This window comes from Salmo trutta, chromosome 22 (assembly GCF_901001165.1).
Source record: "Salmo trutta chromosome 22, fSalTru1.1, whole genome shotgun sequence".
NCBI lineage: Eukaryota > Metazoa > Chordata > Actinopteri > Salmoniformes > Salmonidae > Salmo > Salmo trutta.
The window spans coordinates 8,265,505-8,293,076 of record NC_042978.1 but is presented as its reverse complement, the minus strand read 5'-3'; the positions used below and the strand labels follow the sequence as shown (position 1 = coordinate 8,293,076).

The 27,572-nt window shown below is 42.9% G+C and overlaps 1 long non-coding RNA gene across 6 annotated transcripts; it reads right to left on the bottom strand.

Moving 5' to 3' along the window:
- Nucleotides 1–1,116: 1,116 nt before the first annotated feature.
- On the bottom strand, nucleotides 1,117–25,110 carry LOC115157995 (uncharacterized). Of its 6 annotated transcripts, none has more exons than XR_003868603.1 (9): nucleotides 24,008–24,543; nucleotides 20,767–20,992; nucleotides 20,623–20,676; nucleotides 20,098–20,203; nucleotides 19,408–19,560; nucleotides 12,848–12,932; nucleotides 12,294–12,356; nucleotides 10,551–10,685; nucleotides 1,117–1,382 (listed from the first exon to the last, which is right to left on the bottom strand). It is a non-coding gene; the product is annotated as an uncharacterized LOC115157995 (long non-coding RNA). The 6 variants fall into 6 exon arrangements; XR_003868602.1 differs by lacking the exon at nucleotides 1,117–1,382 and adding an exon at nucleotides 3,525–3,788 and having other exon boundaries at nucleotides 24,008–24,542; XR_003868604.1 differs by lacking the exons at nucleotides 1,117–1,382; nucleotides 10,551–10,685; nucleotides 24,008–24,543 and adding an exon at nucleotides 25,057–25,110 and having other exon boundaries at nucleotides 11,773–12,356.
- Between the last annotated feature and the right edge of the window lie 2,462 nt (nucleotides 25,111–27,572).

The following is a 27,572-nucleotide window of genomic DNA, read 5'->3' as shown; positions in this document are numbered from 1 at the left end:
CTATGAACAGCTGAGAACGAACACGCACATGTAACATGTTCGGCTCTATGACGCTCACAAGCTACACAAGTCATTAGAAGGTAAGGGGTTCTTCTACATAGAAGATCATAGGAAATCCAAAGACATACTGTCTATTGTACTGTAATAAGCTCACATATTTGCTGTCACAAACTGCAAATTCCACACAGTTGGATTTTCATTTCTCAGTGAGGAAATAATTTCTCTACTTACAGCATTCATATAACTTCATTTGTTTCCGTTTTTTGCTCTGGCCGTCCTCATTTTGTTATTGACATTTGTCAATAAAACTCACAAATGCAACTGTTTATGTCAAATTGTTTTGTGTTCTACTTGTAGCCCTGATTGTCCTGAAATGAAAATGGTAAAATACTTCATTGTGAGGCTAAATATAAGGAGTAGACATGCAGATAAATTGAAGTCAGATAAATGAAAAGCCATTTTTTGCTGGAATCTCAGGACTGATAGGATTAAACAAACATTTACTTGGCCAAAGATTACAACACTACAGTTCTCACGCCAGCATGTCTCTATAGACTGTTTATAATGATTTGGAACATCAGCTGGAGAAATCCCATCTTAACCAAGACTAATCACGAGGCTCTCTTATGAGCAATCTCCCCTTTTTCACTATTAGATAAAGAGATATCAAACCTCTCCATCAATGACAGACGTGAAAAGAAGCTGTTCTACCACTTCATCGTAGTTTCACAACAATGAATGTGTTATACATCACCTTGCGATATAGCTCACGTTTCCTGACTGCGTTACACTGCACTCTGAAAGCTGGCCTCCACTTCTACAGCTTTGAAAGTGGAGAACAATGCAACCACTGCAACTTAGATCTGAATGTAGCAATGCTTTTAGGACTACATTTCATACAGACACATTTCCTGTTCTCTAGAAGCGTGGATCGTACAATATTTACAAGTCCATTTAAAATGGATGTCATTTTCATTGGTCCTGAGGGCTCATAAGCCTCCGTCATACCACTGCCTTTTCACAAATCACACCCCCATCACAAAACACACCATCAATACACACTCGTTGGAAAGAAGGAGACAAAAACCAAACTACGGAAATGATGCTTCCACACGATTTATCATCAGAGCTCTTTATATATATTTTTTTTAATCATAAATGGCACAATCGATCATAATGATTTTTATATGGCTCATCATCACTGTATCATGATTACCCGGGACAATTAACACAGGAGTGGTCCGGTGTTTTTTCCAACACTATAAAAGGATTAGGGTGCTATAAATAAGGGGTCCACCCTCATGGGGGTAAGGTGGGGGATCCCTTTCTCAGTGGGTGGGTGGGCAGAGACACTGGATCCTTATATGAGGAGGATATCACATCTGGAGACAAACAGTGCAGATTAAGGAAAGAGACAGAAGATGCACTGGGGATGGAGTGTGGGAGGGCCCTAACACAATTACACACAACCCTACCGAATGCCCCAGCGCCTCTTCTAAGAGGCACTGAGATAAATAGAGCCAAAGCCAGGTCATTTCCCATACATCTGAAGAGCCAGAAGCAGCAGTCAGCTGAGAGACAGTGGCAGCATCCCAAATGATGCCCTATTCCCTACTTGGAGCACTACTTTTGACCAGAGCCCTTATGGGCCGTGGTCAAAAGTAATGCACTATATAAGGAATAGGGTGCCATTTGGGACACAGGCACAGAGGAGAACAACAAGGCCCAATAGGTTTATGATGCTGCCTCAAAGTCTTTCTGATTCTATTTGTGATGGCTTTCCATTCAATTGGTCTGTATGGTACCCCAGTAATGGTATGGTCAGTAATGATATAGAATAGTAACAACTTTATTAGTCACTGCGAAGACAGAGATAATTTATTTATTCTCAGCAAGGACTGATAAAGTCCTCTTCTTCTGGGTTGCCATTTCCAAGCCTGGTCTCATAGAATAGATTTAGTAAATGTAAATCCGGGACACTCAAATGAGTATGATATGGTACGGTTGGTATGGTTACATAAGACAGAAGGTTACTTAAGGCAAAAATTAAAGTAGGGTGGTTGGTCAGGGTGGATGGGTCGTCGTATAACACAAACGTCTAGCAACCCAAAGGTTGCGTGTTTTCGAATCTCATTAGGTGTCACAACTGTCGGAAGGATTAGACCAAAGCGCAGCGTGATGAGTGCTCATCTTCTTTTATTAGAGTAACGTGAACACTTAAACAAAAAAATAACAAAACGACACACGACAGTTCCGTAAGGTAACATTGACTATACGAAAAACAACCACCCACAACCCACAGGAAAAAACAGGCTGCCTAAGTATGGCTTCCAATCAGAGACAACGAAAGACACCTGCCTCTGATTGGAAACCATACTCGGCCACACATAGAAAATGAACATAGAAAATGAAAACTAGAACAAATCCCCATGAAACACACCAAAAACAACACCCCCTGCCACGCTCTGACCATACTACAATGACAAATGACCCCTTTTACTGGTCAGGACGTGACAGTACCCCCAGGACGTGACAGTACCCCCCCGAAGGTGCAGACCCCGACTGCACCTCAAAACAAAAAACCCCACAACAACAACCCCAAACCTAAAGGGAGGGAAGGGAGGGTGGCCACCGTCAACGACGGTTCCTGTGCTACACCCCCCCTTCGTCAATCCTCCCACTACGGAGGTGGCTCTGGCTCCGGGCGTAGCTCCTGTTCTGCGCTGGCGACCCCCGCTGGAGGCTCTGGGCTGTAGACCGTTGCTGAAGACTCTGGGCTGCAGACCACCGCTGAAGGCTCTTGGCTGCAGACCACCGTTGGAGGCTCCGGGTTGCAGAGTGTCGCTGGAGGCTCCGGGTTGAGGAGCGTCGTTGGAGGCTCCGGGTTGCAGAGCGTCGCTGGAGGCTCCGGGTTGAGGAGTGTCACTGGAGGCTCCGGGCTGAGGAGTGTCACTGGAGGCCTCCTGCGTGGAGCTGGGACCGGTCTCCCCGGACTGGGGAGACTTACAGGAGACTGGGTGCGCAGAGCAGGCACGAGGCACACTGGGCCGTAGAGGCGCACCGGAGGTCTGGAGCTCAGGGCTGGCACACTCCATCCTGGCTGGATGGTCACTGTAGCCCGGCACGGGCGGAGCGCTGGCACAGGGCAAACTGGGCTGTGCTGGGGAATGAGGGCTGCCGTGCGTAGAGCAGGCGCAGGATAAACTGGACCGAGGAGACGCACTGGCGGCCAGATGCGCTGAGCAGGCACACTCCTTCCTGGCTGAGTGCCAACTGTAGCACGGCAACGCTGCGGAGCCCGTACTGACCGCACCGGACTGTGCATGCGGATGGGCGAGATAGTGCGCATCACCCCGTAATGCATCGCTCGCCCCTCTGCATGTCTGCTCAGTCGTGCCCTCTCCGCCAGTACCTCCTTCCGGAATCTCGCGTCAAGCTCCGTGCTTGACTCCATGACTGGCATCGGTTTGCTCCACGGCTCTCTCCTGTACGCCCGGGAAGTTAGGTCAGGGCTCCCCCCTGACCTAGCCAAACTACCCGTATGCCCCCCTCCAAAATAAATTTGGGGCTGCCTCTCAGCCTCCTCCTGACGTTCCAGCCGTTCCTCCCAGTAACGCCGTTCCGCCTTCACTGCATCTATCTCCTCCAGCGGGCGGCGATACTCTCCAGGTTGCCTCCAGGGTCCTTTCCCGTCCAGGATTTCCTCCCAGGTCCAGGACTCCAGATACCTCTCCTGTTGCTCCCTTCCACGCTGCTTGATCCTTCGTTGGTGGGTGGTTCTGTCACAACTGTCGGAAGGATTAGACCAAAGCGCAGCGTGATGAGTGCTCATCTTCTTTTATTAGAGTAACGTGAACACTTAAACAAAAAAATAACAAAACGACACACGACAGTTCCGTAAGGTAACATTGACTATACGAAAAACAACCACCCACAACCCACAGGAAAAAACAGGCTGCCTAAGTATGGCTTCCAATCAGAGACAACGAAAGACACCTGCCTCTGATTGGAAACCATACTCGGCCACACATAGAAAATGAACATAGAAAATGAAAACTAGAACAAATCCCCATGAAACAAACCAACCCCAAAACACACCAAAAACAACACCCCCTGCCACGCCCTGACCATACAATGACAAATGACCCCTTTTACTGGTCAGGACATGACATTAGGGACAACGTTAGCATTTTAGCTAATTAGCAACTTACTTACAACTTTTAGCTACTTTATATCTACTTAGCATATTAGCTAACCCTTCACCTAAGCCTTTAACCTAACTCCTAACCCTAAACTTAAACCTAACCTTAACCCCCAACCCCTAGCTTAGCTAACATCAGCAACCTAGCTAACGTTAGCATTAGCCCACTAGCTAATGTTAGCCAAATTGGAAATTCATAACATATTGTATGAATTGCAAATTCGTAACATTTCATACGAATTGTAATTTGTAAAATAGCATACGAAATTGATGATGGACATCCAGAAATTAATATCATACTAATTGGGGTGTCACGGAGGTTGCATTTTCTGTATCAACCCTATGGTAATGGTGATACAGAATGGAGAAACTGACACACCATATATTCTGTAAGAGATTTTGAATAACTCAAAACATGGCTCCATGTGACGTGCATTAGAAACCAGCCAAAATATTTTTTTTGCATCAAAAGTAAACACTTTAATCCAATTAAATAATCCTTGTGTAAGCAAACTACCTTTATTTATAGCTAATGCTATAATTATGTAGATGGCTGCATGACATTCTCTTTATGAGGTGCCCACACACGTTTCTGTAATAGAGGGCCCTCGATTCATTTTGTGTGGTCTTATGATTAATTCATGGCTCTCATATCTCATTTTGTGAATGCACACATCCCTACATGATGATGACTAATACGTCAAGCATTACCAGTAGAACCTACATCAAATTCCTTAAGAAAGAGATGTAAACCTTGGTTCCTCACAGTATGTCTTTGTTTTTTTCGAAAGGAGAGTGGAATACCACTCTACCTTTAGTATTGTTATGCTTTTTAGGGATTGAACCCTGGTGCATATACAGTGCCTTCAGAAAGTATTCACAAACCTAGACTTTTTCTACATTTTGTTGTTACAGCTTGAATTTAAAATGGATTACATTGAGATTGTGTGTCACTGGCCTACACACAATACCCCTTAATGTCAAAGTGGAATTATGAGATTGTTTTTTTAACAAATTAATTAAAAATGAAAAGCTGAAATGCCTTGAGTCAATAAGTATTCAACCCCTTTGTTATGGCAAGCTTGAATAAGTTTGGGAGTAAAAAATGTCCTAAACAAGTCAAATAATAATTTGCATGGACTCACTCTGTGTGCAATAATAGTTTAACATGGTTTTTTAATGACTACCTCATCTCTGTACCCCACACATACCGTGACAAAGTATTTCAGATTTTCTTCTTCTCTATTTTTTGATATTTTTTATACTGAATGTTATCAGATTTTCAACCAAAACCTAATATTAGATAAAGGGAACCTGAGTTCAAAAATAACATAAAAATATATAAACTTATTTTATTTAACAAAGTTAGCCAAATGCTTCCTGTAGTTGATCAGTCTCTCACATCACTGTGGAAGAATTTTGGCTGACTCTTTCATGCAGAACTGCTTTAACTCAGCAACATTTGTGGGTTTTCAAGAATGAACTGCTCGTTTCAAGTCCTGCCACAACATGTCAATTGGGATTAGGCTATGGCAAAACTTGAAATTGTTTGTTTTTTTATCATTTTCATTTAGACTTGATTGTGTGTTTTGGATTACTGTCTCGTTGCATGACCCGGCTGCGTTTCAGCTTCAGCTCACAGACGGATGGCCTGACATTCTCCTGTAGAATTGTCTGATACAGAGCAGAATTCATGGTTCTTTCTATTAAGGCAAGTCGTCCAGGTCCAGAGGCAGCAAAAGCATCCCCAAACCCTCACACTAGCACCACCATGCTTGACCATTGGTATGAGGTTCTTACTGTGGAATGCAGCGTTTGGTTTTTGCCAGACATAATGTGACCCATCTTGTCCAAAACGTAGACTCAAGTTTGCAAAAAGCACCTGGAAGATCATCAAGACTCTTGAAAGAATGTTCTATGGACAGATAAGTCAAAAGCATAACTTTTTGGATGACATGGGTCCCATGATGGCTGGTGAAAACCAAACAATACATTCCACAGTTTGAACCTTATACCAACGATCAAGCATGGTGGTGGTAGTGTGATGGTTTGGGGATGCTTTGCTTGGCATTGACATGGTGATCTTAGGCTTGCGTGCGTCTGCTCGACCATTGGAACCCATTTCATGAAACTCCCGACGAACAGTTCTTGTGCTGACGTTGCTTCCAGAGGCAGTTTGGAACGAGGTAGTGAGTGTTGCAACCGAGGACAGGTGATTTTTAAGCCCTATGCACTTCAGCACTCTGCAGTCCTGTTCTGTGATCTTGTGTGGCCTACCACTTTGTGGTTGAGTTGTTGTGACTCTTAGTCGTATCCATTTAAGTGATAATGCCTGAGAAGCCGGAGTTTGGAGGATTTATCGGCAAACCGTGCCAATATATCGTCCAAACACCGGCTTCGAGGGCATTATCACTTTTAAACAACGGGTTACCAATATATTCAAATAATAATTGACATATTTTCATAAAAAAATATATTTTGATGAATTTATTCATACTATATCATCCTTACATAAGATATAGCCCCGACACAAATCTAGGGTTGCTACCCAAGCCGGCTGGTCATTTGTTCTATCGGTTCGGTTGCCAGAGACGCAACCCAGTTGTTCAGTCTTTTTGTTCTGTATCTATGGACACGACCCAGTCGTTCGTTCTAAATGTTCCATCGCCATACTGTCTGGCAACATTCTTAACCCTTGCTTGCTATCTAGCCAACTACGGCTAACTTAAAGTCACATCAAAAACTGCAGCAAGAATAAAAGCAAAGTAGCTGCATTTGCATAAGCTGTTTTCTAGTGACATTTATTTGGATACATCCATAACAATGAGCTAATGAGGCGCGATTTCGCCTGTCATAGAAAATGTGCTCATTTCTCAGGACACTGTTGTTCAGAGGAGCTAGCCAACAACACAATCACTTCAAGCTGAAGCTGGAAAGACTGCAAACTAGCTGCACTTCGTTTCATTTCAACTTTTTTCAATTAACATTTCTTTGTATATATCCACAAAAATGATGCCAGCTGATTCATGATTTTGACTGGCTGAGAAACATCTGTCTGTCTCATCCCGACTCCCGACACGTTCTTTACTATGGAACAGCTGTAGATCGAATTTGAATATTGAAACAATGTTGCAAATGTAGGAGAGACAGATAGCAAGGTTTATACAAATCTCCGCTGTTGAAAACAAAATGTTAGTCTAAAAGAATTGTGAGAATGTCTAGATGCTTTTTATAGTGGAGATCAAGTGTATAAGTTGCCTGGCTGGGCTGATGAGACAGTGGATTGCGCAGTCAGATGGAAAAGAGTAAATAGGCATTTTAGCCGGTGGTAACTTGTGGAATAGACACCCGCTGCAATGCGGTTTTAACTAATCAGCATTCAGGATTAGAAACACCTGTTGTATAATTCACAATAACAGCACTTACAGCTGACCGGGGCAGCTCTAGCAGTGCAGAAATTTGATGAACTGACTTGCTGTAAAGGTGGCATCCTATGTCGATGCCACGACGAAAGTCACTGAGGTCTTCAGTAAGGCCATTCTACTACCAATCCACTAATTTGACGGGGTGTCCTCATACCTTTGTATATATAGTGTATTTTCAAGCATAGTGGTGGCTGCATCATATTATGGGTATGCTTGTCATCTGCAAGGACTAGGGATTTTTTTTAGGATAAAAATAAATGTAATAGAGCTAAGCAAAGGCAAAATCCTAGAGAAAAACTTGGTTCAGTCTGTGGGAGACAAATTCACCTTTCAGCAGGGCAATAACCTAAAACACAAGGACGAATCTACACTAGAGTTGCTTACCAAGACGACATTGAATGGTCCTGAGTGGCCTAGTTACAGTTTGACTTAAATCGGCTTGAGAATCTATGGCAGGACTTGAAAATAGCTGTCTAGCAATGATCAACAACCAACTTGACAAAGCTTGAAGAATTTAAATATTGTACAATCCAGGTGTGCACAGCTTTTAGACACTTACCCAGAAAGACTCATAGCTGTAATTGCTGCCAAAGGTGATTCTAACATGTATTGACTCAGGGGTTTGAATACTTACACTTCCGGTCAAAAGTTTTAGAACACCTACTCATTGCTACATTGTAGAATAATAGTGAAGACATCACAACTATGAAATAACACATATGGAATCATGTAGTAACAAAAAAAGTGTTAAAAAAAAATCAAAATATATTTTATATTAGAGATTCTTCAAACCCTTGAATTAGTAGTGTAGGTAAATCAGATACTTCTGTATTTCATTTTCAATAAATGTGCAAACATTTCCAAAAACATTTTTCACTTTGTCATTATGGGATATTGTGTGAAGATTGGTAAGAAAAAAATCGATTTAATCCGAATTTGGGCTGAAACACAACAAAATGTGGACTATGTCAAGGGGTATGAATAGTTTCTGAAGGCACTGTATATGTGCTGGCCAGCAGTTTTAACCACTCGACCACGGCTCTGCACACAGTAGGTCTTTCTATATACCAGCTGCAAGTGAACAGAGAAGTAAAATGACTACATTTTAGAGAGCTAAAATCAGATACTTAATACCTTGACTGACATAGTCAAGAAATTCCTTCCTGTTCCACCCACTTCCATTGCCAAGAGTGTTTTGGCCCGGTATTGACCCTTCCACTCAAAATGGCTACTCTGATAACACAACGGTCTGTTGGGTTCTTAAAGGACAGGAGCCCAGGGATGCAGCATAATACAGTTGAAGTCGGAAGTTTACATACACTTAGGTTGGAGTCATTAAAACCTGTTTTTCAACCTCTCCACAAATTTCTTGTTAACAAACTATAGTTTTGGCAAGTCGGTTAGGACATCTACTTTGTGCATGACACAAGTCATTTTTCCAACAATTGTTTACAGACAGATTATTTCACTTATTATTCACTGTATCACAATTCCAGTGGGTCAGAAGTTTACATACACTAAGTTGACTGTGCCTTTAAACAGCTTGGAAAATTCCAGAAAATGATTTCATGGCTTTAGAACCTTCTGATAGGCTAATTGACATCATTTGAGTCAATTGGAGGTGTACCTGTGGATGTATTTCAAGGCCTACCTTCAAACTCATTGCCTCTTTGCTTGACATCATGGGAAAATCAAAAGAAATCAGCCAAGACCTAAACAAGTCTGGTTCATTCTTGGGAGCAATTTCCAAATGCCTGAAGGTACCACGTTCATCTGTACAAACAACAGTACGCAAGTAGAAACACCATGGGACCACGCAGCCGTTATACCGCACAGGAAGGAGACGCGTTCTGTCTCCTAGAGATTAACGTACTTTGTGCGAAAAGTGCAAATGAATCCCAGAACAACAGCAAAGGACCTTGTGAAGATGCTGGAGGAAACAGGTATAAAAGTATCTGTATCCACAGTAAAACGAGTCCTATCTCGACATAACCTGAAAGGCCGCTCAGCAAGGAAGAAGCCACTGCGCCAAAACCAACATAAAAAAGCCAGACTACGGTTTGCAACTGCACATGGGGACAAAGATCGTACTTTTTGGAGAAATGTCCTCTGGTCTGATGAAACAAAAATAGAACTGTTTGGCCATAATGACCATCGTTATGTTTGGAGGAAAAAGGGGGATGCTTGCAAGCCGAAGAACACCATCCCAACCGTGAAGCACAGGGGTGGCAGCGTCATGTTGTGGGGGTGCTTTGCTGCAGGAGGGACTGGTGCACTTCATAAAAGATGGCATCATGAGGGAGGAAAATTTGGTGGATATATTGAAGTAACATCTCAAGACATCAGTCAGGAAGTTAAAGCTTGGTCGCAAATGGGTCTTCCAAATGGACAATGACCCCAAGCATACTTCCAAAGTTGTGGCAAAATGGCTTAAGGACAACAAAGTCAAGGTATTGGAGTGGCCATCACAAAGCCCTGACCTCAATCCTATAGAAAATTTGTGGGCAGAACTGAAAAAGCTTGTGCGAGCAAGTAGGCCTACAAACCTGACTCAGTTACTCCAGCTCTGTCAGGAGGAATGGGCCAAAATTCACCCAACTTATAGTGGAAAGCTTGTGGAAGGCTACCCGAAACATTTGACCCAAGTTAAACAATTTAAAGGCAAAGCTACCAAATACTAATTGAGTGTATGTAAACTTCTGACCCACTGGGAATGTGATGAAAGCTGAAATAAATCATTCTCTCTACTATTATTCTGACATTTCACATTCTTAAAATAAAGTGGTGATCCTAACTGACCTAAAACAGGGAATTGTTACTGGGATTAAATGTCAGGAATTGTGAAAAACTGAGTTTAAATGTATTCGGCTAAGGTGTATGTAAACTTCCGACTTCAACTGACTGTAGATATAAGTGGGTCTCACAGTAAATGAAGACGACATCGCTCTCTATCTCAGTGCCAGTTGCAGTGTCTTTGATCCTTGATGCTTGAGGTGTTGGCATAGGGATCCTTCTTGCCACCCCCTCCCTGCCTGCATTACATCCCAGAACTGTGAACCCTAAAAAACAAATAAAGAGCAATGGATGATGTGATGCAATAAAAAAGTATGTTATTTAAAGAAGAGAAATAGATACATTTGAAGATAAATCACTTAATACATTGACATGTTACTGTGAGAAAAAATATTTGAAGGGATTCAAAATGTCAAAGAAATGCCAAAAATACAGTCATCACTCTCACATTTGCAATTCAATGACACATATTTTATCAGTGTGTGATATGGCTATGACCTTAAGTTGAGGAGACATCTACTCCAGCCAAAAGAATGAAATAAACGATTTGGCCCCGGCTAGAAGCCCATGCTCATATAGTATGTGACGTTATCATGAGTGGGTGGAGATGTTTCTGCAATCACTCAAGCTTCAAATACATAGAATAAGATGGCCACTAATAAACTGGCCGGGCTCCACATGTCACGCCCTGACCTTAGAGACGTTTATTTTCCTCTAGTTTGGTTAGGTCAGGGTGTGATGTGGGGTGGGCAATCTAGTTTTTCTATTTCTTTGTTTTGGCTGAGTGTGGTTTCCAATCAGAGGCAGCTCTCCATCGTTGTCTCTGATTGGGAACCATACTTAGGCAGCCCTTTTTCCCTCCTTGAGTTGTGGGATCTTGTTTTTGTGTAGCTGCCTTTGGACAGCCCCAGAACATCACGTTTTCGCCCAGTTTGTGGTTTTGGTGAGTTTCATTTTCATTAAAATGATGTGGAATTCCATGCACGCTGCGCCTTGGTTTATTTATGATCGGGAGTTCAAAGATAGCGATCGTGACACCACCTTTGTGTATAGTTCTTGCGAAATGGAGAAAGTAGTGCCACTATTTACTCAAATTCTGTACATAAACTACATAGATACATTATAGGTGTTACACAATCCACTGACTTCTGACTTATTTCAAGTTTAAAAAAACACTATTGTTGTAAATATTCTGGAAAAATAAACATTTCATATAGCTTCTCTTCTGTCACTGGAATGAGTAGAGTTGACTGCATTCAGGATGCATTTACAACTCAACAGTGGCAGCGTGAGGACAATCAAGGCATTGCATGTGTCCCATGTGCAGTAGTCCACAGAAGACAAAAGGCAAGGTACAGGTGATCCACAACTTTTACCTTAATAAAACAGATTACTCTGACCAGTCATATAAAATACTTAGTCAAAAATACACACCACATATCATAATACATTATGGATATTGTAATACATTAAGACTAATGGTCTTGAAAGCTGCATGTCATAGGCTATGACAAATCCAAGGCACTCCTATTTATCTTGGGCATGTCCATGTAAGATATAATGAGGTAATGACTCGTTTTAAGGCGTATGCATCAACACTTCCTGCACCACTTACTGTAACATGTTCAAAACCAATGAGGAAAAGTATGTGGATATATTGAAGCAACATCTCAAGACATCAGTGACATGGACAAAATGGCCTCCATGATCGTGTCAAAACGTGTGGTTGTTGATAAAAGACAATACTATTAATACAATACAAATAATATACTTTATACAATACAAATATACTTGTAAGTACATCTATTTAATAACAAAGCAGTATATTTTGTCTCCAGCCATGGGGAAGGCCTAATCTCATCTACTGTCATCACCTTCTAGCCACTAGCCAATCAAAGTATGGGCTTGGTGTCATTCCAATCGACAATGGCATCTTTCTATATAGGAAAACAAAACACAAACAGTCAAAGACTTTAGTAAATGTTTACATTTTCATTATTATATTTCACTTAGTCCTGCATGTTGCAGCTCAAAGCCTAAGATTTTCACTGTACCCTTCAATTACACCTGCAACCCTGTACATGTGACTATTAAACACTCAATCGGAATCAGGAATACTGTTACATAAAAATGTTGTACAACAAATGTTGTTCAAAGTATCACTTGAAATATCAATAGGCAGCATTATAAATCCTTCAATAATAACACATTTGTGTTTGACAGGCGCCTTTCAATACACTCAAGGACACGTTAAAAGTACATAATAATCTAAGTGGAAGTCAAATTAAATCCTAGTGCAATTAAAATAAACCAAACGGACCAAATGAAAACAAGACAGATTACATAGGGATACTGGTGAAGGCACACAAGTGGGAGTAGAACAGAGTCAATTAAGGCCTTTTTTAACAAGAAAAATGAGTTCACTCACTTTGTCCGTATACAGTGTTCAAGAGGAGGAATGAGATCAGTGTTGATATCTTGGCAGCCGGCAGATATTCCTGTGCTGCCTACAGCTGGAAATAAACACAAGAATAAAAACTCTTCATTAACTTGATATGCTTTATGATTAGCACTGTAAGTCATTAAATATGTGATATGTGAAGAATGAATGGGGCTGATCATTTCACATCAATAACCAAATAAATCAAATCAAGAAGCAAATAGCTACATACAAAAGGGATGCATCTGTGTCTAGTTCTCTAGCAGATCAAACCAACCCATCATCAGTGTTCTATACATACAGTGAGGCAGATTTCTTCCTGCTGATTGGCTAGGCCATCGTAGTAGTATAGGTCAAAATCCCCGAGCCCACACTGGTCACTCAACTAGAGGTCGACCGATTATGATTTTTCAGCGCCGATACCGATTATTGGAGGTCCAAAAAAGGCGGTACCGATTAATCTGCCGATTATTGCTATAATTTTTTTTTTTTTTATATATATATATATATATATATATATATATATATATATATATATATATATATATATATATATATATATATATATATACACACACATACACACACACATACACACAGCTCTGAAGTGACAACGATACTGAAGAGTCTGCTTAGGAGACAAATACTCTCAACTGTTTGAATAATAAAAATAGAGTTTAAGTTACCTGTGATGAATGCTGAAAACAAAAACTGTAATTTCCATATGCAGGAAATCCTATTTTAATAATGGGCATGGTAAGAATTGACTACCAAAGTGCGAGTCATAATTCCCATGACACCTTCTAGCAAAATCTGAAAAGCGGTTCCTTCATTTATTCCATAGGATATTTTTAGATTAATTTAAAATAAGGTCTGTGTTTGGTTTAGGCTTACACCACCTTGCCAATTTTATAACTGTGTAGATATCCATAGGATATAACTCTGATCAATATAAGCGAAGATCATTTTTTTTGTAGAGTGGATTTATGAAAATATGTTGACAAATGTTACCTAGTTACCTAGAGATTTAAACGGGTATCAAAACGCCAAGGCGGTTTAAGCACAAAACACAGACCTTGTTTGAAGTAGATCAAGACATTCTCTATGGAAGACATGAACGGTAAAATAACGAAGGAACCCCTTTCAAGTTCAGCCGCAAGTTATTACAGGAATTATGACGCGTCGACTATTTCGCTCTAAACCATGCCTACCACCGCTCAGTCAGACTGCTCTATCAAATATCAAATCATAGACTTAACTATAATATAATAAACCTTAGGTCATTAATATGGTCAAATCCGGAAACTATCATCTCGAAAACATTATTATTTCAGTGACATACGGAACCGTTCCGTATTTTATCTAACGGGTGGCATCCATAAGTCTAAATATTCCTGTTACATCGCACAACCTACAATGTTATTTCATAGTTTCGTAAAATTCTGGCAAATTAGTTCGCAACGAGCCAGATTCTGTATACCCTGATTCTGCGTGCAACGAACGCAAGAGAACTGACACAATTTCCCCTGGTTAATATTGCCTGCTAACCTGGATTTCTTTTAGCTAAATATGCAGGTTTAAAAATATATACTTCTGTGTATTGATTTTAAGAAAGGCATTGATGTTTATGGTTAGGTACAATCGTGCAACGATTGTGCTTTTTTTCGCAAATGCGCTTTTGTTAAATCATCCCCGTTTGGCGTAGTCTGCTGTCTTTGTTAGGAAGAAATAGTCTTCACAGTTCGCAACAAGCCAGGCGGCCCAAACTGCTGCATATACCCTGACTCTGTTTGCAAGAGAAGTGACACATTTTCCCTAGTTAAAAGAAATTCATGTTAGCAGGCAATATTAACTAAATATGCTGGTTTAAAAATATATACTTGTGTATTGATTTTAAGAAAGACATTGATGTTTATGGTTAGGTACACGTCGGAGTAAAGACAGTCCTTTTTCGCGAATGCGCACCACATCGATTATATGCAAAGCAGGATAGGCTAGATAAACTAGTAATATCATTAACCATGTGTAGTTAACTAGTGTTTATGATTGATTGATTGTTTTTTTATAAGATAAGTTTAATGCTAGCTAGCAACTTACCTTGGCAACGTAAAGCAGGTGGTTAGAGCGTTGGGCTAGTTAACGTAAGGTTGCATCTCCAAGCTGACAAGGTAAAAATCTGTCATTCTGCCCCTGAACAAGGCAGTTAACCCACCGTTCCAAGGCCATCATTGAAAATAAGAATGTGTTCTTTAAAACCTCTTGCGCATATCATCCCGTTAGCGGGATCATTTTCCAGCGAAAACTCCTAGCGACATTAGCATAACGAAATTCAATATTTTTTTTTTTCAAATATAGGGCTGTCTCATATCGTTTTATAGATACACCTCTCTTGAATCGACCCTCGTTGTCCGATTTCAAAAAGGTTATACAGGAAAAGCACAATATTAGATTATGTTAGAGGAGTACATGGTAAAAGTCGCATCATATGAATTTTCCGAGCAAGCACACCCATCACATATAACCAAAAAACAGCTAAATGCAGCACTAACCTTTTACAAACTTCATCAGATGACACACCTAGGACATCATGTTACACACAGCATGCAATCTTTTGTTCAATAAAGGTCATATTTCTATATAAAAACAGCATTTTACATCGGCACCTGACGTTGACTAACTATTTTCCCATAAAATGCGTCCCGGGAAACAGTGCTACAATTTTATAAATTACTATTCGAAAACAATTTTTTTTTTTTATATTGTCAATCTAAGATTTATAGATGAATATCTCTTGAAAACACCCGTCATAACAGATTTTAAATTAACTTTACAGGGTAATCACACTTTGAGATCAAAGGGGATGCGATACCCAGAAAATGAGCTCGAAAGCCTAGCTCGGCGCCATCTTTGAACAATTGCAAATCACATCTGATATTGTATAATATCGCCAATAATCCCTCACCTTTAGTTGTCTTCATCAGAAAGCACTTCCCGATATCCCAGGTCCATGACAAATGTATTTTCGGTCGAAAAAGTCCATGCTTTATGTTCCATTAGCTTCCTGTTGTTAGCGCGTCCTAAGGCTGTAATCAAATGTTGATCCGTGCGTGGCACCTGGCTGACGATAAATGACTGTTTACTGTCAGTTAGGTTCGTTCAAACATGTCAAACGTTGTATAAAATAATCGTCAGGGCCTGTTTCAACAAGAGAGCCAATCAGATTCGAGTGAGACGATTTCATTGTGTTTCAAAAGGTTTCCAAAGGTGGGGGCAGACACGGCCGCCGACGTCACAATGCTGATGGCCCTACTACAGTGACCAATTGCCACATCGTCTCTTTCACTGAGTTTCGACCGCAGAAGCCTCAAAACACTTTGTAAAGACTGGGGACATCTAGTGGAAGCACTGGAAAGTGCTCAATTATCATTTTTTCACGTTGTGAATTATAGGTAAGGCTGTGAAGTCGAGTCCACAATTCAGATTCCCACTTCCTGGTTCAATCGGTCTCGGGGTTTTGACTGCCATACGAGTTCTGTTATACTCACAGACACCATTCAAACAGTTTTAGAAAATTTAGGGTGTTTTCTATCCATATAAAATAAGTATATGCATGTCCTAGCTTCTGAGTTTGATTAGTAGGCCGTTGAAAATGGGAACGATTTTTTTTCAAAATGCGCTGTGGCGCCCCCTATCCCAGGGTATGCGCAAGAGGTTGACTTGCCTAGTTAAATAAAGGTTTTAAAAAATATACTGCTCAAAAAAATAAAGGGAACACTTAAACAACACATCCTAGATCTGAATGAAAGAAATAATCTTATTAAATACTTTTTTCTTTACATAGTTGAATGTGCTGACAACAAAATCACACAAAAATAATCAATGGAAATCCAATTTATCAACCCATGGAGGTCTGGATTTGGAGTCACACTCAAAATTAAAGTGGAAAACCACACTACAGGCTGATCCAACTTTGATGTAATGTCCTTAAAACAAGTCAAAATGAGGCTCAGTAGTGTGTGTCGCCTCCATGTGCCCGTATGACCTCCCTACAACGCCTGGGCATGCTCCTGATGAGGTGGCGGATGGTCTCCTGAGGGATCTCCTCCCAGACCTGGACTTAAGCATCCGCCAACTCCTGGACAGTCTGTGGTGCAACGTGGCGTTGGTGGATGGAGCAAGACATGATGTCCCAGATGTGCTCAATTGGATTCAGGTCTGGGGAACGGGCGGGCCAGTCCATAGCATCAATGCCTTCCTCTTGCAGGAACTGCTGACACACTCCAGCCACATGAGGTCTAGCATTTTTTTGCATTAGGAGGAACCCAGGGCCAAACGCACCAGCATATGGTCTCACAAGGGGTCTGAGGATCTCATCTCGGTACCTAATGGCAGTCAGGCTACCTCTGGCGAGCACATGGAGGGCTGTGCGGCCCCCAAAGAAATGCCACCCCACACCATGACTGACCCACCGCCAAACCGGTCATGCTGGAGGATGTTGCAGGCAGCAGAATGTTCTCCACGGCGTCTCCAGACTCTGTCACGTCTGTCACGTGCTCAGTGTGAACCTGCTTTCTCATCTGTGAAGAGCATAGGGCGCCAGTGGCAAATTTGCCAATCTTGGTGTTCTCTGGCAAATGCCAAACGTCCTGCACGGTGTTGGGCTGTAAGCACAACCCCCACCTGTGGACGTCGGGCCCTCATACCACCCTCATGGAGTCTGTTTCTGACCGTTTGAGCAGACACATGCACATTTGTGGCCTGCTGGAGGTCATTTTGCAGGGTTCTGGCAGTGCTTCTCCTGCTCCTCCTTGCACAAAGGCGGAGGTAGCGGTCCTGCTGCTGGGTTGTTGCCCTCCTACGTCCTCCTCCACGTCTCCTGATGTACTGGCCTGTCTCCTGGTAGCGCCTCCATGCTCTGGACACTACGCTGACAGACACAGCAAACCTTCTTGCCACAGCTCGCATTGATGTGCCATCCTCGATGAGCTGCACTACCTGAGCCACTTGTGTGGGTTGTAGACTCCGTCTCATGCTACCACTAGAGTGAAAGCACTGCCAGCATTCAAAAGTGACCAAAACATCAGCCAGGAAGCATAGGAACTGAGAAGTGGTCTGTGGTCCCCACCTGCAGAACCAGTCCTTTATTGGGGGTGTCTTGCTAATTGCCTATAATTTCCACCTGTTGTCTATTCCATTTGCACAACAGCATGTGAAATTTATTGTCAATTAGTGTTGCTTCCTAAGTGGACAGTTTGATTTCACAGAAGTGTGATTGACTTGGAGTTACATTGTGTTGTTTAAGTGTTCCCTTTATTTTTTTGAGCAGTGTATATAAAAAAACATTTAAAAAAAAAAATTATAATAATCTTTTTTTTTAAATCGGCAAATCGGTGGCCAAAAATACCGATTACCGATTGTTATGAAAACTTGAAATCGGCCCTAATTAATCGTCCATTCCTATTAATCGGTCGACCTCTACACTCAACAGCTCCTCCTGCACACCAAAGAGCACGCTGAAATGGCTCTCGCTGCACACCACCCAGAGAGGGAACTTGGGAGTCTTCAGGTTGGAACCAGCCTTCAAAACATATCAAACCATACATGATCCTAAAAACAAAAGGTATCTGGAAATGGAGCATATTGGTTGACGAGAGTAGACATGGGCATTGATTAAGTCAAAAAGAGTGAACTAAAATCAAAAACTCATTGGTTGTTAGTGTTTCTCTATGCGGCACGTGTTACTAACTAATTAGTCGTGATTTTAAAATAGTGCAGAAGAATTGATTAGAGGTAGACTCAGCGAGATGACGATGCAACGAGCAGCATGGCAGATTTTGAGATGAGTGTGTTGCAAGACTTTGCTCTCACACAGTCGCACAGAGTATGTGCACTGGTCCGCTTCACGCTGCTACAATGTGGTAGCTACAGGACCAAAACGGAGGAGAAGTTTAGCTTCACGCCTTAACGCTCTTAATTGTTGCGGTAATTGACCCACCATGTGTTTACTTCGTGCATGCAACATCGTCTCGTTGAGTCAACCTTTAAAGGCGCAATCTGTAAAATGTACATTTGACCTATGGCAATTTCAATAGCAGAAGATGTGTCATGTAACCGTGTGTTTTTACCTTGCAGATATTAAAACGTTCAAATAAAGACAGCATTCTAAATGTCACTGTCACGACAGTGACGGATGGTGGCGCCCCTCCTCGGCCGGGCGGAGTTCGGCGGTCGTCGTCGCCGGCCTACTAGCTACCATCGATCCCTTTTTGTTTCACTTTCGTTTGGTTAGGTCTAGGTAGGCACGCACCTGTTTTGGGTTAGTCATTAGTAAGGGGGGGTTATTTACACGTGATTGTGTTGCTTGTCCGGGTTTTTTTAGTGCGAAAAGAACGTGTACTGAGTTTTCCTTCTGCCAGTGGTTTATTTTCTTTGTGTACACCATCGCAGAATATTTAAGGGCTGCGCCCCTATAATTTGATGACCACATCCAGTTGCTTCAAATAAAGAAGTGTGGTCACGAACTCTCTGTCTCCTGCGCCTGACTCTACCTCTCCTGTTGTTCTTCGAGCCAGCCCGTGACAGTCACTGCGACCTCTTGTTCCCTTGAGAAGGTTCAGGTTTCCAGTGCCTGAATCGAGCTCCTTGTGGTTGTTGAAGACATTCAATACAGCCCGTCCACACCGCAATAAATTGACACGCTCCTATGGAACAATAACAACCAAAATAAATGTCACGGTTAATAATGTTTCAATTATTACACTGAACATATAAAGTAATATAATATTCCATTGCGCAAAAAAAAAACGTTGTCCAAGCTTAATACAACAACACAGCCATTGGATCTCAGCAGTGGCCAACGTGAGGCACCTTGTTCTCGCAGCACCGGAGGGTCTTAATCTCCTGGTGACAAAATGCCATGTGAAGTCGAGACGGAATTAAATACTGGAACTTACAGAACGTTCTATGACTTAATACTCACTGATGTAAATCAAGAAAGCACTCCTATATGTTAATTAATGGTTGGTGAAGAACATTTAATTCACCATAATAAGTACTACGTCCCAAATAGCACCCTATTCCCTATATAGTGCACGGCTTTTGACATATAGGCCCTGGTCAAAAGTAGTGCACTACATAGGGAATATGGTGACATTTGGGATGCAACGCCTGTCTGACTGATGTGTTATCTCTATGCAGGGTGGTAAAACTATACCATTACGAAGGTGATCCAATCCTACCTTCTTCTGTACAATCCCATATCTCAGATCCGGTGTATCTGAGAATGTGAAACTGTAACTCCTCCACTCGGCACTGAAAAACTGCTGCTAGATCCAAGGATGAGCTCTTTCAGGGTAGAAAACACAGAAAGACATGATCACTAAACATCACAGCATTTTAACTCAAACCAGGCCAAATATTTGAGCTCCTGTCCAGTAATCATATACGAGTCCCAAATGGAACCCTATTCCCTATGTAGTGCACTACATTTGATCAGAGCCCATAGGGCTCTGGTGAAAAGTAGTGCACTATGTAAGGAATAGGGTGCCATTTGGGATGCAAGCCATGGGTTTACTATCAGAACTGGGCTGAGGCAAACTGAAGGAGTGGAAGGACACTCTGGAGAGCTCACTCAACTCCTCCTCATCAATGTCTGCAATCAAATATATTGTCCACGTCATCCACTACTGCAACAGAAGTGTCATAATGATAACAATGGACATTGAATTAATGTTACATTCAGCTTGATAAAATGTTATAATTACCCAAAATCTTCTCCGACATGTGCAGATCATCATTTTGATTGGTCATTGATTTTTCTTTTGAAAATAAATAAATACACATATATGAAATAGGCTACAATAAGAAATGATCATGAAAACTGTTGAAGGAAACTCAGAGCTCCTTACTTGTTTTTTTCCTACTCTCTCAAACCCATATCCATCTTCATCACTTCCTTTCCCCGGTGTGCTACGTGGCTGTTGGCTTTCTCTCAGCAGGGGAGAGCTCGGTCAGCCCTGTAACCATTCTCTGTGACTGGACAATCAATGGAGGCCCATCTCTGCTGTTTTTGCTGTCTTCATCATTTACCAGAAGAAGATTAGGGTGTCGAGTCTGGCATTATCTATTGGATTCCTTAGAGAAAACACAATTCAAATTACCAAATAAGGGAATAAAGTGAGCTTTCATCAGTTGTATGTATCACAAGATTCAGCTCAGTGAAGATACTGTATCTGTCACGCCCTGACCATAGAGAGCCTTTTTATTCTCTATTTTGGTTAGGTCGGGGTGTGACTAGGGTGGGTAATCTAGTGTGTGTATTTCTTTGTTGGCCTGGTATGGTTTCCAATCAGAGGCAGCTGTTTAGCGTTGTCTCTGATTGGGGATCATATTTAGACAGCCATTTCCCCACTGTGTTTTGTGGGATCTTGTTTTTGTGTAGTTGCCTGTGAGCACTTCATTAGCTTCACGTGTTTGTTTATTCTTTATAGTTTTTTGTTGTTGAGAGTTTCATTTATTAAACATGTGGAACCCAGATCACGCTGCGCTTTGATCCGAGTATGCTTCCAACGACGATCGTGACAGAAGATCCCACCACAACAGGACCAAGCAGCGTGTCCAGGAGGAGGGTATCCTGGGCTTGGGAGGAGACCAAGGAGGAGAAGACATACTGGACTTGGGAGGAAATCTTGGCAGGAGACGAAAGCCTTCCTTGGCGGCAGACGCAAGGAGAGAAGGGAGGACAGCGACGACGCCGGGGTTTGCGGCCACATAAAAAAACAAAAGAAAGCCCGAAAAATGTTTTTGGGGGGGCACACGGGGTGGTCGGCGGAGCCGGGGAGTGAGCCAGTGACAACCTGGGAGGAGATAAGAGGTGGTTGGTCGACCCAAGGAGAGTACCAGAGCCCGCCTGGGAGTCGATGGAACAGTGCGAGGAGGGATACCGGAGAATGGAGTTGGCTAGGAGTATGCGGCAACGCAGGCGTTTGGAGGAGCGTGTCACCAGTCCGGTGCAACTTGTGCCGGTCCCAAGCATCAGGCCTCCAGTGCGCCTCCCCAGTCCGGTACGTCCTGTGTCTCCTCCTCGCACGCTCCCTGAAGTGCGTGTTCCCAGTCCAGTGTGTCCTGTTCTAGCTCCCTGCATTCGCCGTGCGAGGTGTGTCATCGTTCCGGTACAACCTGTGCCGGCTATACGCACCAGGTCTCCAGTGCGCCTCCACAGCCCAGTACGTCCTGTACCAGCTCCTCGCACTCGCCCTGAAGTGCGTGTCACCAGTCCGGTGCCACCTGTGCCGGCTCCACGCACCAGGCTTCTGGCGACAATCCCCAGTCCAGAGCTTCCGGCGAAGGTTCACAGTCCGGAGCTTCCGGCGACGGTCCACAGTCCGGAACCTCCTGCGACGGGCCACAGTCCGGAACCTCCTGCGACGGTCCACAGTCCGGAACCTCCTGCGACGGCCCACAGTCCGGAACCTCCTGCGGCGGTCCACAGTCCGGAACCTCCTGCGGCGGTCCACAGTCCGGAACCTCCTGCGGCGGTCCACAGTCCAGAACCTCCTGCGACGGTCCACAGTCCGGAACCTCCTGCGACGGTCCGCTGTCCGGAACCTCCAGCGACGGTCCGCAGTCCGGAACATCCTACGACGGTCCACAATCCGGAACCTCCTGCGACGGTCCACAGTCCGGAACCTCCTGCGACGGTCCACAGGCCGGAGCCCTCCTTTGCGCCGGTGCCCAGCCCAGGCACGGCGTCCAGACCCGCTCCAGGGCAGGAGCCTTCCTCTGCGCCGGTGCCCAGTCCAAGTACGGTGTCCAGTCCAGCTCCAAGGCCGGAGCCTTCCTCTGCGCCGGTGCCCAGTCCAGGCACGGCGTCCAGTCCCGCTCCATGGCAGGAGCCTTCCTCTGCGCCGATGTCCAGTCCAGGCACTGCGGCCAACTCAACTCCATGGCCGGAGCCTTCCTCTGCGCCGGTGCCCAGTCCAGGTGCGGCGTTCAACCCAGCTCCATGGCCGGGGTCCTCCTCTGCGCCGAGGCCCAGTCCGGGCACGGCGTTCTACCCGGCTCCATGGCTGGACCCGTGGTCTGGGCGGGGGCAAAGTCCCGCACCAGAGCCGCCACCGATGCTGGCGGATCCGCGAGCGGAGTGGGTACCTCAACCCGCACCGGAGCCGCCACCAACACTAGATGCCCACCCAGACCCTCCCCTTTTGCGGCCGGAGTCCGCACCTTTGGGGGGGGGGTACTGTCACGCCCTGACCATAGAGGCTTTTTATTCTCTATTTTGGTTAGGTTGGGGTGTGACTAGAGTGGGTAATCTAGTGTGTGTATTTCTTTGTTGGCCTGGTATGGTTCCCAATCAGAGGCAGCTGTTTAGCGTTGTCTCTGATTGGGGATCATATTTAGGCAGCCATTTCCCCACTGTGTTTTGTGGGATCTTGTTTTTGTGTAGTTGTCTGTGAGCACTTCATTAGCTTCACGTGTTCGTTTATTCTTTATTGTTTTGTTTTTTTTGAGTTTCATTTAATAAACATGTGGAACCCAGATCACGCTGCGCTATGGTCCAAGTATGCTTCCAACGACGATCGTGACAGTATCCATGATTATGAATATACAAATCCCTTATACCAATACCTGGTTGTATTCACAAGGTGTAACAGTGTAGGTTCCGTCCCTCTCTTCGCCCCAACCTGGGCTCGAACCAGGGACCCTTGCACACATCAACAACTGACACCCACGAAGCATCGTTACCCATCGCGCCACAAAAGCCGCGGCCCTTGCAACGCAAGGGGAACAACCACTTCAGGTCTCAGAGCGAGTGACGTCACCGATTGAAACGTTATTAGCGAGCACAACCGCTAACTAACTAGCCATTTCATATCGGTTACAAAGGCACCAAACTGAAGAAAACAGTCAAACAGGGAGGGACTGAACTTCTCCAATAAAAAAAAAACTCATTTTTGTTTTGCGTTGTGAAGCGTTTTACTACAGTGTGCACCAATGAATACGACCCAGGTTTAATTTAGTTAAACACTGTACCTGGAAAGAACTAGCTATGGGACCTGCAATCATGCCTTGTCTGAGGCGGCTTGTTTTCTTCTTATGAATACTCTCTGAGGTGACAACAGTATTTTTTTGTCTGAAAAGGACTACCTCTTAGTGGAGATGTCATTATCTAGGAAGGAATGTACAGGCTGTCGGTCCTGCTGGCTCTGGCTACATTTATGGCTCCAGATACTTCTCTGGGTAGCTGTGGGGTGAGTATCTGATGCTTCAAATGATGATAATGTCCAATGTGATGGACAGACAACCTCTGTAAGCGACCTGTGTCAGAAAACAAATCACAAAGAACAGTCCGGAAGACATCAACACAGAACCCTTGCAAATAATCTAACTAACATGTTGCCTAGTTCCTCATGACAGCTGAGATCTAGTTCTGGTTGCTGAGATGATCTAATAAAATGCCTTTAGTTTATGCTGAATACCTTGACATTTCAGTTTTGTTGAAAATAAATTCAGTAGTGTTCTCTTCTGTGCTGGGGTTGACGTCATACACTGTTTGTGTCACTGTTGGAGACTTTGTCAATAACTTCTGTATAACGTTAATTGATTTGGTCTGGATGGCATCGCTGTTGAAGCCTGTCCTGTCATCTTTATGTCTAATATGATGTCTTACAATGATCTCCAACATTGATTTTAAGGGACTGTCTTTATCATTGAATAAAATATTACAATCAGCATATTAGTTAATAGATAGTTATGTTCCATTTTCACTCTCAATACATTCAAACGCATCTTTGTTTTATTAGCTAGCTAGCTAGATTACCTTGTTTTTGATAGATAGACCGCTCAGGTAAAACAGTTGTAGCAAGTCGGATCTATTGCTGATGCTCTTGACTTTATCCATGCAAGCAATCATTTGCTCCCCGTAATTTAGTGTGTGCAGGTAAACAAACATGGACTGAGCCTGTTGTTAGCTAGCATAACTGTAACGTTACCCGTTCAAATTATTGCTAATAATGCTAGCTACGTTCTCTGACTGTCTAGCTACATTATCTAATATTATCTGTTTGTAAGCACACTTCACACAAATCCAGATGATATGGTGGTGTTGTTTAGACGGGCTAACGCGTTAGCCAGCTGAGAGATAGCTAGCGTTTGCATTTTATTCCTATTTCAAATGTGCACATATCTCCACCTACCTTCCGACAGAGAAATTCCCCGCACAAGCGATGCTGCAACTTGTTCAACTCGTACACATAATTTGTCATGGATTACAAATTCCTACGCGAAAATGTTGCTAGCTAACCAGCTACACTAAACAACAGTCTGATCTGTTTCTATGGTAACGGCCCATGAGTTTTATTATTATTTATTTTATTATTTATAATATATATATATATTTTTTTTAATTTTGAAAAAAAAATTTTTTTTATAATATATATATTTTTTTGTAACGGGCCATGAGTGATGCTGGCTGGGCCAAATGAGGCTGGCTTTGCCATAGTCTTTATAACTTCTTGATAGAATGGTTAAATACAGCAAAGACCCTGGTAGGCGTATGTTTATGTTGTGTCAAAAGCAGCTGTTTTTTTTTTTTTTTTACAACAAAAACAACTTGAATGGAATTATTTTCGTCTCCATAGCAAAATACATCAAGAAATGTGAGGAATATAACACTTTAGTTCATTAGGATTGTTACATTCCCCAGCAAGAAAACCAAATAATGTTGCTCAAACAGATAGGGGAACTAACAAAAAGTCACTGACAACAACCAAAACGAAACAGGTGGGGTTTTAGGAGGGGTTCTGAAAGACACTCATGGGATGTCCACTGAAAGTTCTCTAGCAACAACTGGGACCTAAAAGACAACCACCACGATCGCCCACTAAATTTGCTCCAGAACAGGAAAACAAAATAAAATCCTACACCAAAAAGTTGAGCAGAAATGAAAACAGTGGAGATCAGATAAAGGATTGCTTGTCTAGAAATCAAAATAGGTCGAGCCATCTAAAGGTGTTGAATATCCACATCTCTCAAGACAACTGGAGCCAGCCACTTTTAAATAGCACTTGGGCCAGCACAGGTGAAACACCTTCCCACTAACGAGATGGCAACCAGCACAGGTTTAACACACTGACCAAAGAGGTGACACAATCGGTGTGCCCTATGTGCTAACATGCTAAAATCCGACCTCAAAACATACATGGAAAAACCAAAACCTGTAAGAGGATCTCCATGTTAGCTGTTGCACATGCTGCAGCTACTCTTCATGGGGTCCACATAAAACATAAAATACATGACTGAGTACACAGTTATAGACAAGAACAACATAAGATATTATTACATTAAAAGGCATATTGTCAAGGCACCAAGAGACAACAACAACACAAAATACTATTTACATACTATTCATATATATATATGTACAGTACCAGTCAAAAGCTTGGACACACCTTCTCATACAAGGGTTTTTCTTTATTTCTACTATTTTCTACATTGTAGAATAATAGTGAAGACATTAAAACAATGAAATAACACATATGGAATCATGTAGAAACCAAAAAAGTGTTAAGCAAAATATTTTATATTTGAGATTCTTCAAAGTAGCCACCCTTTGCCTTCATGACAGCTTTGCACACTCTTGGCATTCTCTCAACCAGCTTCATGAGGAATGCTTTTCCAACAGTCTTGAAGGAGTTCCCACATATGCTGAGCACTTGTTGGCTGCTTTTTCTTCACTCTACAGTCCAACTCATCCCAAACAATCTCAATTGGGTTGAGGTCGGGTGATTGTGGAGGCCAGGTCATCTGATGCAGCACTCCATCACTCTCCTTGGTCAAATAGCTCTTACACAGCTTGGAGGTGTGTTTTGGGTCATTGTCTTGTTGAAAAGCAAATTATAGTCTCACTAAGCGCAAACCAGATGGGATGGCGTATTGCTGCAGAATACTGTGGTAGCCATGGTGGTTAAGTGTGCCTTGAATTCTAAATAAATCACAGACAGTTTCACCAGCAAAAGCACCCCCACACCATCACACCTCCTCCTCCATGCTTCACGGTTGGTACCACACATGCGGAGATCATCCGTTCACCTACTCTGCGTCTCACAAAGACACGTCGGTTGGAAACCAAAATCTCCAGTTTGGACTCATCAGTCCAAAGGACAGATTTCTTCCAGTCTAATGTCCATTGCTCATGTTTCTTGGCCAAAGCAAGTCTCTTCTTCTTATTGGTGTCCTTTAGTAGTGGTTTCTTTGCAGCAATTCGACCATGAAGGCCTGATTCATGCAGTCTCCTCTGAACAGTTGATGTTGAGATGTGTCTGTTACTTGAACTCTGGGAAATATTTATTTGGGCTGCAATCTGAGGTGCAGTTAACTCTAATGAACTTATCCTCTGCTGCAGAGGTAACTCTGGGTCTTCCTTTCCTGTGGCGGTCCTCATGAGCACCAGTTTCATCATAGCGCTTGATAGTTTGAATTACATTTCCATGGTTGGGTCACACAGCTAGCTTATGTTACAAAGTAAACAATACAGTTATTACACAATATGCATGACTATTAGGCCTACTGTCTAACAACATTCCTTGTGTTTCTGCGTATCTGTGTAGATGTACTCTATATCCCCCCAACTATGATTCCACCAGCGGAGAGAAATGCTGTCAGACGACGGTATTGGTTTGCTTTCTGGTTCAACAGCCTAGGCAGCATCTGC